The sequence below is a fragment of the Anarrhichthys ocellatus genome, unplaced genomic scaffold, assembly GCF_004355925.1.
Source record: "Anarrhichthys ocellatus isolate YVR2014 unplaced genomic scaffold, GSC_Weel_1.0 scaffold4, whole genome shotgun sequence".
Classification (NCBI taxonomy): Eukaryota; Metazoa; Chordata; class Actinopteri; order Perciformes; family Anarhichadidae; genus Anarrhichthys; species Anarrhichthys ocellatus.
This window is the reverse complement of record NW_022280034.1, coordinates 7,662,008-7,676,366: the sequence shown is the minus strand read 5'-3', so window position 1 is coordinate 7,676,366 and position 14,359 is coordinate 7,662,008. Positions and strand designations below refer to the sequence as shown.

The 14,359-nt window shown below is 40.0% G+C and overlaps 1 protein-coding gene across 2 annotated transcripts in view; it reads right to left on the bottom strand.

Annotated features, from left to right (window-relative positions):
• Nucleotides 1–14,359, bottom strand: part of LOC116381187 (zinc finger protein 385C-like) — a 53,412-nt gene that overhangs the window by 33,830 nt on the left and 5,223 nt on the right. The window lies entirely within an intron of this gene.

Below are 14,359 nucleotides of genomic sequence, written 5' to 3'. Positions count from 1 at the left end.
CCCCCCCCCCCCCCCCCCCCCCCCCCCCCCCCCCCCCCCCCCCCCCCACCAATGAGAGGCCTTCACTGGTGAAAATCTTTGCCGTTCTGAAAATTCAATTTGACTGTTGGAAAGATGAAAGTGGAAAGGGAAATGTGTTCACTGGAATTCATCAGCCTCCGACCAGCACTTCAAAGTCTGCAGCCCATCTCCATGATTATTTGAATGATGTTATACTACAGCCTCGCAGTGGACAGGGACATGAGTGTTTCAAACCAAGGTGTCTCCTCAGGATTATGTTAATGTCACACTGCTGTAATATGGACCAGCAATCATCTTTTAAAGGAGACATAATCCAGACTGGATTACATTTTCTAGTAACAGAATTGGGAAATGTTTTTCATTTGCTGTTCTGTACTTTTACAGAAAATCCAGATTTTCAAATTACTTTTTTGGCCATCCAAATGTCCAGAAGATTAAATACAATTTTCATGAGAACACATGTGAATTTTGTCCTTTTTTAAAATTTAAATGTTTTTTTTTTTTTTATTCATCACCGTTTCCCGGACCAAACAAGTTGGAGGCCGAGGCACAAATATGATTTTGCTCTCTGGCTGTTTGCCACACAGCTGCTGGATAACAACTCAGACTTGTGTTAAAGTCTATTGTCGGTAAACAGTCTGCCATCACAGAACAGTATTGGTGTAGACAGCAGACAGGGTCAGTCAGAGGGAGGTGTGAGCCGACTAACTCACTTTAACGGGGTTTGCATCGACATGGTCCCTCAATTCAGAGCTGGAATGGAAGGTAAAACTACCAGAAGTCAGTTTAGTTATCTTTGAACCTTTCCCGTCAATTCTTGTGACACAAATGTTTTTATGTGTTCTGTCTGTATTGAAAAGTAGCGGTTGAAGTAACCCATCAATCACATTATAAAATCAATTGTTTTTAAGATAGCAATGTTGATTATGTACTATCCCCATATGAATAAAAAAATAAACAACAAAATCAATGCCATGATTTTCTAGACTGAAGAGATTTTAGGCCAAAAGGATTTAGTATCCAGAGAGAGACTATTTAAAAAAGAATTCTATAATTCTATTTATTTATTTATTTTTTACAAATAATCTCACTTACTGTACTAGCTGTTTCCAAAGTTTTGAACCATTTATTCTATTCATTAGTGAATACAGTTTGTTTAGTTGTCATAGATTTAGACTTTTTACTGGAATATAGAGAACTGTTAACCAACTCAATATTATTAGTTAAATTGGTAACACATAAATCAATAAAAGTTTTCAAATCAAGTTAACAAGTTCGATTACACAATTATTAGAAAGACACAATTATTTACGAAATACTGCACATTACCGCCAGTCGTTCATGTGTAAATCCTCCATCACACCTGAGCTGCTCCTCTCACGCGTCATCTTTATGTGGTCAGCTAGAGTCGAGTTGGCACCCGACGGCTCCGTTATAAAACAACAAGCCGGCCAGCAGCTGCTGATTTCTGTTGGCACTTTGTGTCACAGCCAGAGCTTCTCTGCCCGTCTGGCACCTGAGTGGGCAGCTGGGAACCGCTCGGTCCTCTGCTACGGAGCGAACACCCTTCACCACCGCCGCCTCATGCGAGTCCGTGGTGGAAGTGTTTTAAATAGCAAACTTTGGCAAAATGTAGGCTGGATAAATGAAACTTCTGCACGAGAGTTGGTAAACAGAGTTTGATACAGTTTTGCTGTTGTTAAACCTGGCCTATATTGACTACAATTCATCAAGGATTTACTCAGTTTTTGACCGATTTCAGATTTTCCGTTCACAGTAGACAGAGGCATGCGAGTGAAAAAAACTTTTCTTCGAGAATTTAAGGTAACAAGTGGTGAGGGAACGACTTACAAATGGTAATTTTGTTCGTAAAGTACTTTAAGGTCAATCTTACCACGGAAAGATCAGTGCTGCCCAGTGTTAAAACTATTTCAATAAATTAAACTGAATTTACTGGCAATCTTAACGGTTCACGCACTTTCTGAAGCAAATGTTATTCAATCAATCGAAAAGTTTATTTTCACTACAAAAAGAAAAAATAATTCCATTCTGCGCAGCTGAGACTCTATAATCTTATGAAGAATAAAAGAAAAACTTACTTGTTTTATCATCCATGCAGGAGAACGATCTCAGTAGCGACCCTGTGGTTGGAGATGAATCCCAGCGAGCTGGCAGTAGGATCTCCATGTCTCATGGAACCACTTTGTTTGAAAGCCAGTACCTTTATCTCTTAACGCAGTATCTGTTGTGCTGTCCACTTAATAGTGAAGCTATTTGGCCTCAGCGGCTCTTTAAATACCAGCACTCATCAGCCCGTCTGGCTGAAAGACAAAGCCAAGAATATTTATGCAAAGGTCGTAAATGCTGCTTCATGTACTCTCTCTCTCTCTCTGACCTGATGACCCTTGTGAAGTTGAAATCATAAACAAATCAGCATGACACAAAGTACTACAGTAGGATGAGACGAGGAAAAGACTGGTTCACATATTACTCATTGGCAGTGCTCGAAGTGGGCCGGTACTCATTGGTACACAGTGCAGTACATTTTACTCTTTGGCGTACTATTACTTCTCACAGGTTGTCGGGACTCTTTTCTAATTAATGTAATATTATTTAAACATTTTCTGAATCTACTATACTTCTGATTTAGGCCAACAGAATAGGATTCATTAGGAAAAACATTTTCAGAAGAACTAAATGTTCAGATGAACGCTGTGATAGTAAGTTTTCTCGTTAAGCTTTTTGGGACGTGATGATCCAAAAGTATGTGAAATTTGAGAAACTTCATATTTTCCTGGAGGAGGAACCCCAAACCCAATATCTGCTAGTATCTTTCTTTCATTGTACAAATTCAGAATGTAAACATGTGAATAAGGAGAGTACTGGCACTTTTTTTCTCCACTTCAAGCACTGCTGATAAGGACACCATGTGTACAATGGAAGGTACTTTATTTCAAGGTTGTCTTTAAACAAAATGATGAGCATATCTATTGCCTCCACACGGCTCTCAACATGGCAACACCTGATACAATCATTTATTTCCTGATCATTTGAATTGTGTGTTTAATGCAAATAGTCACTATGATGATATTAACAAAGTAAAAGGTTAATATTTACAATTGTTGACAGTTTACACTGACTTCAGGAAGGTTTGAATTATTTTGCAAGACGTTTATGGGACTGTGGTGAAAACGGTTTGTTTGGAGCCTTGCTGTCAATTACACTTCTTAGGAGGAAATATCAGAATTTGCAAAAAGAAGAATCGGCAGGTCAGACTTAAAAAAAAAAACTGAAAGTTGAGAACCTCTGGTCTAAGCTTTTAGTCTTCATGTCTCATTCTATGGTTAAGAAAAGCTGAGATAGTGTCATGAAAAGAAAAGAAAAAGTTACAGCCACTACCTAAATATCATTTCTTATTATCTTTTTTACATATTCTAGTGCTAATCTGGTGAGGTGGGGTGGTGGGATAGAGGCCATAGGCAGCTATAAATATGGCGACATGTTCAGCTAGTTTCCTTCAAGCGTCTCTCTCCGTCTGTGTGACGTGCCGCCTGCCGTCATGTGCTCCGGTTTCACATCGGGGATAAACACGGTTCACACTGTGCTTTGACAAATGATGGGAAGAAAAGCTTTTGCAGTGTGAAGAATAAAAAAAAGTTGATCACGGATAAAAACACACATATAAGGTTTTCTTCCTGAATACACAAAGTTGCGTATATACAATGGTTCCAAATTAACAGGTGCTCCCTTCCGTTCAGCTGTATAAAAAGATCTTGTTCCATTACATTCATTATATGATTAAAGCACTTGTCAACATGTGGATCATTGTATATATATCTTCTCAAGGGCACTTGGTAAGCATGGCACTCTATATATAGCTACACTTGAGTCCCTGCAACTGTAGATCTATTACACTAAAAAGGCTTCATGCCTAAGTCATTTTTTTTTTTTTGGTTCCTTAACTGCCCGTTTCTCCCCATACAGTCAAAGCCTGTTGAATCCATAATAATCGCACATGACTAACGTGGCCGAAGAATATATTTCAGAGAAACAAGTCGTCCGTTTAGACTGGCCTGAGTGAATGAAGACGGTACAAATCCATCAGCGGCCCATTAATCCACCCGAACCTGAGAACTTGCAGCTCTTTCTGGTCTGCGATCTAGGAAACATCCTGGAACGAGCAGGACTAATCCAGATGTGTTAAGAGGTGGACTATCAGCATTTATAGGCAAGTCAGCTGTAAACGGAATGTGTCGGCATGAGCATGCTCTTTAAAAAAAACAGCGTTGTTCCAGACACTCAGGCCAATACGAGTTGCCTCGTCGCTACACCTGTCATCACAGTTCCATCGGGCGGTGGAGGAAAATAAGTAATATTCTTGGTCATGTTTCTAATAAACACTTCGTAGGATCTATTTGCAGGCTGATGAGTTGGTGTGTCCAAGCGCAAGAAATTCAGCCCATACAAAAAAAACGCCAACATCTACACGTCTCTTCAGTCTTGACAGTCAAAAAGACATACTGAACAACTGATCGACAGGTGGACTACAATTACAGTCGTGTTGCCAGGCAACCCCGCACATCCGTTGAAAACATGAATTGGAGCCCTTTTCACACAAATTGCAGCTCAATTATGGTGTAATTTGTGCAGAGAAGGCAAAGAAATGGACAAAAAGAGCCACATTTTGCTGAACGACGGGTGAAGAAACGTGGGCAACGCAGACTACAAATTCTGCAGAGAGCCGGTATGGAGGCGAGCGAACGCTGTAGAAAATGTATTGATCTCTGCACTGAAATGTGGATGAAATACAGGTAAATCCATTAATACTATTTCACCTGTGGTGCATTTCACATTCACTCAGCATTTAGAGTTTTATTTTAAGACCTTAAAACTGTGACATTGATAGTCCCAGAAAACAAACAATTACCTGTTCAACAGTAATCGGTTACATTCTGCATGCTGTTGTTCTGCTGCTCTGGGTACTGAATCCATGTCTTGGGAACAATGGGGATTCTAGGTCTATTATATTAGTGGGGCCAGTACATGATGTCAACTGTTTCTGGGTGAGTGTAACATGGACTCAAAAGTCAAGACTCAACAACCAACCACGTCTCCTAGAAATAAAATGTATGCATTACTAATTAGTTTTACCCAACTCCATTTATTAAGGAAATCTAATTCCTGTCTGGATTGTGTTGTCAAATACGTTGACATACTGCACACAGATTGTAGGGAAGTGGATGGTGGGTGTACAAAGCATCCTGAGTTCTGCACGAGGTAAGGTTAAGGCCACAAAAGCACTTTGGAAGATTGTGGTTTTAGTTAAAGGTCCTAAATTCAAAATTCAGAGCATTTATATTGCCTCCACACGGCTCTGAACATTCAAAAACACAGTCCATGACCCTCAGAGCAACACGCAAAGACGTATGCACACACTGTTTGTACTATAGAGACACGACTGAGTTTGTTGGCATACATAATCCCGCAGCACGAGTGGTATTCTGTGTGTCAGATCTCAATGACAAGGTCATTTGCAAACGGTCCACTCATATAATGCAGTGATTCACTCGGTTAGGTAAGTGAGTGGGAGCTGTTAAGAGGGTGCATATTTTTAGTCTCTACATTTCCCTTGGACTCTGGGAACATGGGATGACAACACTGTGTATGTGCGTATAGTTGTGCATAATATGAAGAAAGAGACATACAATGTTTTCAGCCTTTTGTAACTTATGGCCCACTTCTGATTGTAAAAAAAAAAAAAATACAAGAACGAAAAACATAACATGACAAAAAAGGGAGGAAAAAAAAACTGGGTTGTAAATATGAGTCACTGTCAGCTGTAATGACGAAAATAAATATACTGCTTACTCCACCCGTCGCTGCCTGCCATTATGAATCAAAATTTGATGTATTCAGTGTCATATTTCCTCACCACACGCTTTGGAGCTTTTACTGGTGCAAGGTTGTCTCGCACGTCACTTTTTTGGTTCAAAAAATGATCAATTTTGTGTCCTTGTATCGAGCGACGGTGGAGAAAAAACGTTCATCTCTTCCTGATGATGTGTCGCGATTTGTGTAGCGATATTCAAACATAACTGGCTATTCAAACATAACTGGCTATTGAAATTATTGATTTAAATTTGGTTTAAAATAGATTTTAAAATTGTTTGTTACTATATTCCTTTTCAGAATATCAAATTTTTGCTTGACCACTTCAAAAGACTTCTTTTAGTAGCATTAACAAAATACTTACACTGCATTTCTCACTCAAGTTAAATACTCCGTCTGCATGAATTGAAAAGATGACATGTAGCAGGTAACAAAAATGAGGTGGGGGGGACCTAACCCTAGCCTTAAACCTTCACCGTAAAATGTAATGATTTATGTTACAGGGATGTGCAATTACCCCCTTTTTGTCCCCACAAATAAAACACTAGTCCCCATAATGTGACTGTGTAAATAGATTGATGTCCCCGCAAGATGCTAAAAAACACCCTCCCCCCACGCCCCAACACACACACACACACACACACACACTCAGGGGAAGCTTGGCTAGATTCCCAACAAACGTCTGTACTGATTTGGCATCCATCTTGTGGACACCTCACAGCAATCACCAGATAACACACACACACACACACACACACACACACACACACACACACACACACACACACACACACACACACACACACACACACACACACACACACACACACACACACACCTCTGTAGCAGGAGATCAGGTCCAATGTTAAACAAAGAGGGAACATGTTTCTGACAAGCCAGCTCTGTAATTAGACCACTGGTATCTTAGGACACACACACACACAAAATAGCTTTCAGAAGACCCTCAGATACAATAAGCAAATAAATAGTGTTAAACATGCTTTTGACCACGCACACACACACACACACACACACACCTGTGTGTCTGTTTGTCACTGTAAGACCGTTTGACAGCCAGAGAGGAGGTGGAGCAGCCAATCAGCTGTCACCTTCTCTGATGTGTTGGAAAGCTCCACAGGACCTGACGGCCCAGATTACTACCTCTTTGGCAAAGTACTGTAGCGTATTTGCCAGTACAGGCTAGTCATCCAATCCAACAGGCTTACTGAATATCAAAATCCATTATATCATCGCGAGACAAATTAACGTGATTTTTAAAGCTTTTCATTTTAAATTACAATCAAAAATGTACAATTTTTCCAGTAACGATATACATGAATGCTGAGGTCAAGTGTTTTTTCTAATTTCTCAAACGCTGTGCCGAATATGTACAATATTATTCAAGCTCATCATTACATACCACTACTGATCAACAAACCAGTACCCACAACCTAGAAACACAAGCAGATCAATCACACACCTGCTATACCTGCACAGACCATGATGCACCGTCACTCTTATGGTCAGTCTATTATGCCGATCCGTTTGATCCCGACAAGCTGCCGTATATTATGGTTATGAGATTGATGAGAAGCTGGCAGCTGCCGCCGCGTTTATGAGCGGGATTAAATGACACCTGTCTGTCAGCGGTGACCGCGCACAAAGTGTAAGCCAAAATCTTTGACATTTGACCTTAAACTTTAGAGAAGCATCTGCCTGATGTTGCTTCACCCCAGAAGGTAAGAACCTATTCTCAGCAATGGACTCAGAAGAAGAAGAGCATGTGTGACTTTGATGAAAATGTAAGAAAGTACTTTATTTTATGTACTTAAGAATTTTAGTTTGTGAAGACCAACTGAATATGAAGAATTAAACCCCTTTTTTGGAATTTTCAGAACACCATCAACAGACGCTGGTGAACTATAATGAAATTGGATGTAATATTCATCATTTGCCACACAATATTACAAATGCAATAACTAAATATAATTATTACATCTTTTGTCCAAAGAGCCCCACTGTTTTCTTCAACATCAGTGCTTTGGTGGAGGCTGTTAGCAATGTACATATACGCCACATTTTGGCACACACTGCTTCCTAATCGGAGAAACCCAGTGGCCATGCCTATTTAGAATAAACCCCTGTCCGTGCACTTAATCTTCTTTCAGCACAAACCTCGACACATTCACTTAAAAAGGTACATTTGTGCTCCATGCTCCATGTAAACACTGCTGAGGTGGGCCATTGTCAGGAATGACAAAATGTAATCTCCTTCCCCCAGGTGGAGTCTTTTAAACAGAGTGTCTTCTAGCATGTGGCCAGGCTGTCACATGGAGACAGAAATAAAATAACTCTCTCACACGGAGCAGAATGTGAACCAGAGAGCTACTATATTTCAGTGTCTTTACTTTTGAAGGACGACACCATGTACAGTAAATGCTTATTTATTTACAAAACATTACATATTGTTTTCATTGCATATCCCTCATCACAAACAAACCAAAATGTTTTAGAGTTTTGAATAGTTGTTCCACCGCCTTCCATCATGTGCCATTAGTTTCCATTAAATTCTTTATTAACTGAAATTCAACTTGCAGAGTGCTGAAAATTCTTTCACTGCAAATTTTACACATGTTTCAATACTATATGTCTGACAGGGTTAAATACGAGATCTGACTCCATGTTTTTTGCCCAGTGACAGGACATTAGGTATAAGAATTGACACCTCGATGTGGCTAAAACCCTTTGGTAAGCATCCAGCTCCATGATAACAAAGGAGCAGAGGACATGAAGAAGAATAGAGAATAGAATAGTACTTTATTCATCCCCAAGGGGAAATTTGTCTGTGGCAGCAGCAAACAGGGTTACACAATATAATAAAAATATTAAGTGTGGAAAATGCACAATATATACAATGTAATAAAATAAAATAACCGAGCAGGACCTATTAGATTTAAGAAGATAAAGTAATAAAAATGCACAGTATATACACTAAGTATATACACATGGGATCAAGCCAAGGTGGAGGAACGGTGCAGGAGAGGAGTGGATGTTGGGGAAAACCAAAATGGAGCTCAAACAAACTGAGATTTTTAATATAGTAAAGGCAGACCGAAACACAAGAGAGACAGAACATGATGGAAAATAAATCAGGGTATGGAAAAATGTGAACCGGAACATGTGTGTGTTGGGGGGGACTTGATGAGGAGACTTTTTCTTTTTATCTAGAGGGAGGAACTGCACTCCAACCAAGGGCAACAGCGATTGTGGGCATCTGTCATCGGCCATCTGGGAGAGCCCCGAGGCTTCTTTGGGGACCAAAGCAAATGTGACCTGTGCATGAGTGACAGCAGTGTACTGGAACTCTAACGGTGCATTTAGACACACGCAAACACAAGAAAACAGGAAAGTGTCTTGGTAATCAAAATCAGAATTTGCTAATAATCTTATAAGGTAGTTGATGCAAACAAATAAGGTGCAGCATTCAATACAAGACTGTACTACAAGAAACCTTTAGGCTACGAGGAGCATTTTCTAAACACTAAATCATCAGGATGCCCAAATTGAATAGTTTCATATTTGGAAAGTGGCAATGTCAAGACACTCACTTATTTCTACTGTATTGAATTTGTACACAAACAAGCAGGATAATGTATTAAATCAAACTTTGAAATTGAAATCTCTGACGTCTCAACAAGAATGAAGTGAGAAAAAGAAATTCAAATAAATAAAAACATACTATATATCAGGTCTATGTTTTAAAATGATGAAATATGGCTAGTTTCAAAGATCTTTCTGGCATAAAAATGTGGCGAGGGAGTGCTGATTATAATGAGATTGAGTAGTTGAGAGAACTGTGCTGTTCTCTGTCTTTTGTGACTGGGAGATGTGGGCTGTTGAAGTCTGTTCTAATCCTCTTCCTTCTCTCCACGCTCAAAACAAGACTTGACCTAAATTCTCTTTAATAGTTTTAGATACATTTAACAAAGAGGGTTTATTACAAGAATTAGCACGGCATACGAAGTTACACCTTTAAACAGTCAAGGTAGTGGGGTTGTTGGGATCCTCTCCCTTATTACACTCAATAGTTTAAATTTAAAAAAATTAACGTGATTCTAAACTTGGCATTGGGAATCACCCTGGTAGCCATTTGAGGAATTTCAGCTGAGGACCGTTCAGTTCTCCTGTGACCGACACACAGGCGTGAACACGCGTTTACATTTGGAGAGGACCCGGGTTCAGAGCAGGGTTAAGCCACTTCCTGCCCGTTTCCCCCTTCGGGCTTCGTGCTCCTGACAGCTCTCAGATCAGTCACTGCACGACACCGATAACACAGGTTGAAGCAGAGACTCGCGACATCTCAAATCACAGAGTCATGCGCCGTATCTCAATCTGTCTCTGTGCCGCCCTCTTTAAGTGCATTTTCATCTTTGGCTCCAACTTGCTTTCTCACTGCAAAAAATGCTGAATATGTTTATGTAAACTGATGGCATGCCGAGGAGAAAACACATCCGTTTGGCGAGGAAACGTATGCTTTCCATGTGGAGTGATAGCAGGAGGTGGGCGGAGGGATGACTAATGAGAATGACTAAGAGACGTGTTCAGGGTGGTTTTCCAAGTCATTTGTCTCGCCCATGTCTAGCTTTAGTTGATAAATATACATTGTGTGGCCTTGGTAGTGTGACCCTTGGCTCTTTATAAAGGCCAGTCACAATAGGTGCCAAATGCTTATTCTTCCCCCAGGAGTGGCAGAAATATCAGATCAACTATATATATATATATATATATATATATATATATATATATATATATAGTGAAAACAACTACCTCAGTAACACAGAGGTGTCTGGATAGTGTCTGGGTTGATCCAGGCAGATTTCAATAGACGCCTTGCTGTACAGTACTGTGTTGTGCAGCACTACTCTCCTTAACAACAGCCACGCTGTGCAAGCCCTCTGCTGCATATGCAAGTGGAAATTAGAGTGTGAGAATATGAAAAAATGACTTTGGTGCACCGGTGAGTGACACTTGCAGCTTTGCAAAATGCACAGATTCGCTAAACTACCGCATTATCAAACAGCAGAGTAATAAACATTCAGGTGGCAGCTCATACCAACAGTCTTAATCTCCTGTTAAACAATCATTCATATTATCAATTTCAGCTTATAAACATAATAGTTTTGAAAAGGGGCCTTCGGTATTTGGATCAAGTAGTTTGTGTGTAATAAGTTGTGTGACTTTAAAAGTAGTCTACAGCTGTTCACAACTTGTTTGCGCTGCCCTCAAGAGGCCAAAAAAAGAATCAGCTGTTTGAGGTTTAAAGAGAGGAATTGGTGCTAAACTAGATAGAAATAATTGCTGTAAAAGTCATGTGCTCCCTAATTTCCATAACTGTGTCACTATGTTGATTCTTGGCTACACTGCATTAGTAATTAATTATCTAGCCGCACTTTTGATTAAATTACTTTTCACTTCAATGAGAATTGCCGAGGTATCCAATCACACCGTGAAGAAACTCAACGGCGGTTTCTTTTCTGGAGCGAATCATCCCAACGTTGACAGACGACTGCAGATAAGATCACTGCTCTCTCTCTCGCTCACATTCCACTAATCATCCATCTTCAGAGTTCTTATCTCTGACTCATATTGGAAACCTGACAGGCTAAATTGGATCGACTTTTAATTAGGTGCACTCCCCAGGTAAAACGGGTTTAATTGGTAGAATTATCTCACTGGTTCTTTAAGGTGGTTGGGCAAGGAGAAGCACAGCTTTGTCTGAGTCAGTTTGAATCAGATTCGTATTAGCCTGAGCCTCTAACATTTGATAATTAAAAGGCAGTAGATGCTGTCAAGCAATACTCCTTTGTATTCAAATATTACAAAATGTATTATCTTATCAACTTAAAGGTGATAATATGGATATCATGGATACACCTCATAATCTACTGTCTTTGGTTAATCATTTAACTTTTAATGGTGTACATTTTCAATATTTCTCTCTGAACTGGCCTTTAAATAAGATATCATTAAAAATAAAAATCTTATTTTGTTATAAATAACTCCCAAAAATTCAAAAGTCTTGAAAAATTGAAAGACACTTCCTGGACAATACTGACCAAAAACATAATATTTAACTGCTATATTCCAGGAGTATTTTTGCATTATGAGACAATCTGGAGCTCTCAGCAGCTGTGGAGCATCTAACTCATCATCCGAGTTAAATGCTCCACAGGGAATGGAGTAACAGGAAACGTCACTTCTTTCAGAATACACACAAAACAGTTCCTTTACAGGTACAAAAAGGAAATGGTAACAATAACAATAATTAATTATCAGCCCTTAACTGTTACCCAAAAGGGCCTGTAGGCTATACAACAGTGAGTTATCAAAAAGAACACGAGAATGATACCGTTGTCAGATGAGCGATGCTCATACGTTGTTAGTGGACACAACAGTCCGGAGGCGTCGCCCTCAGCTCCCTGGGATTCAGTCACGATGAACAGACGTGCTGTAATGTGCCCTTCAATTAACGACCATTTCATTCGGCCTGCTCGACTGGTCTTTTGTGTTGGGTAGTAATGGCCATTAGAGAGAATATATAACACACCATTTAATGGAGGAACAAAGAGCAAAATAATTTTAGAGGAAGACTGCCATGACAAAGCAAAAGCTTTTTGATCCGAGAAAAACCGGGGACAGAAACGTTTTCAACATGAACAGGGTGCTCCTCCTCCTCATCGGATTCCATTCTACCGTTGGGCTTTCTGCTATAGGTCCGAGCATGACCACTGTTTTCTCACTATGTCTGGAAAAAAATGAATCTCTGACAGACAAGGTTGTCTTATACATTTAAATTTATTTCTATATGAAATTAATTACTGCTTTTTGTTTCTTTCGTCGGATGACGTCTTCTCATGTCTTGGCGATTAGCCACCTTACAGAAACACAAACATTGTAGCTTCTGGACATGACGACATAGGCCATCGTATGTAAAAATCAAAAACTCTTATGTTTGGTATTTCTTTCTTAAGCTGCTCTCTGGATAAACCCATTTTGCATGCCACTAACAAAACCCTCAAGAAGTATTTATCCGGCTTTACACAATGAAGCTCTTCTAGATTGCCACGGTACATAACGTTTTTATCTCAAAAACTGCCTTCAAGACGCTGTGTACACTTCTGCTAAAAGGAGCCAAGGAGGGACCATTCCAGATAACGCGATTGCACTTCACAGGACCTCCAGCAGGCAGTGTGATTAGAGTAGTTAGTCTTTTGTGCTGGAGTACAGAAAAATCAACCCACATGCATGCAGCTGAATTCTCTCCAGGAGGGGCCAAAAATCGATTTTTATGTCGAGAACAAAAAAAGTGTGGCGCTTATTCACAAGGGCCCATAGTTCATCTTCGATAAAGGCCAGCGCCTGAGCAAATTTTGGATTTAATAACTTAATAATTACACTAGCCCGAGGAAGTGTTTTGTTCAGTTTCTGTTTCTCATATATCCTGATACATCTCGTCTTGAGATCAACTTTTAAGTCAAAATCAGAGATTAAAAAAAGAGCAAAATTAAATAAATATACAGAATTCTCTTTCTGAGAAATTCTGTTCATGTCCATTAGTCTATAAAGGACATTTCATCTGTGGCCATGTCTAAGTCATACATCCTTGCGACTGCATACAAACACACACATATGTAGGCGTTCACACCTATATACTGTACACCACACACACACACACACACACGCACACGCACAGAGACATTGTCACACTGCTGCCTGCTGCGTTGAATCACCTGCAATGCAGCCACAGGGGAGTGGAGAGGTAATGGACCGCACGGACATTCAACATCCCACACAGCCCTCAAGGTGTCTGCCTGTCCCTCTGTTCCTATAATGGGGACTCAAAGAGCAACTATCCATCAGGGCTGCTGTGTCACATACAGACATCAAGAAGCCAGAGTGGGCGTCCACATATAAGCCAACGTGAACCTTGTTTTTTAGCATTGAATGCAGGTAAAATGTGATATGCAAAACACAGTTTTGCGGCCAGCATTTTGTAAAAATACTCAGAGAAGACAGAGAAATCAAGGGACTTTTTTTTTTTTTTTTTCACAGAATGTTGTGTGTTGAAAAAAAGGGGGAGACAGTGTCTGTGTGTGTTTTGCGCCTTGTACGGATCAACAGTCCAGCAGCTTTCACAAACACCTTCATGTTTCTCCAAACAGGGAAGCTGATGATCCAACCTCGGGGAAGGCCATTCATGCCGTCGATGTAGTGATGTATGAGCTTTGAAAACTACTTACAGGTGTAACCAGACATTTAACTTAGTCTCAGAGACAGAAAGCCTGCCTCTCTACAGTGTTTAGTTCATTACAGCCCGGTATTGACCCGCTCGTGTTGTCATTACATGTTTCCTATTGATCTTTTGTTGGCATTCTTACATTCTTGCAGC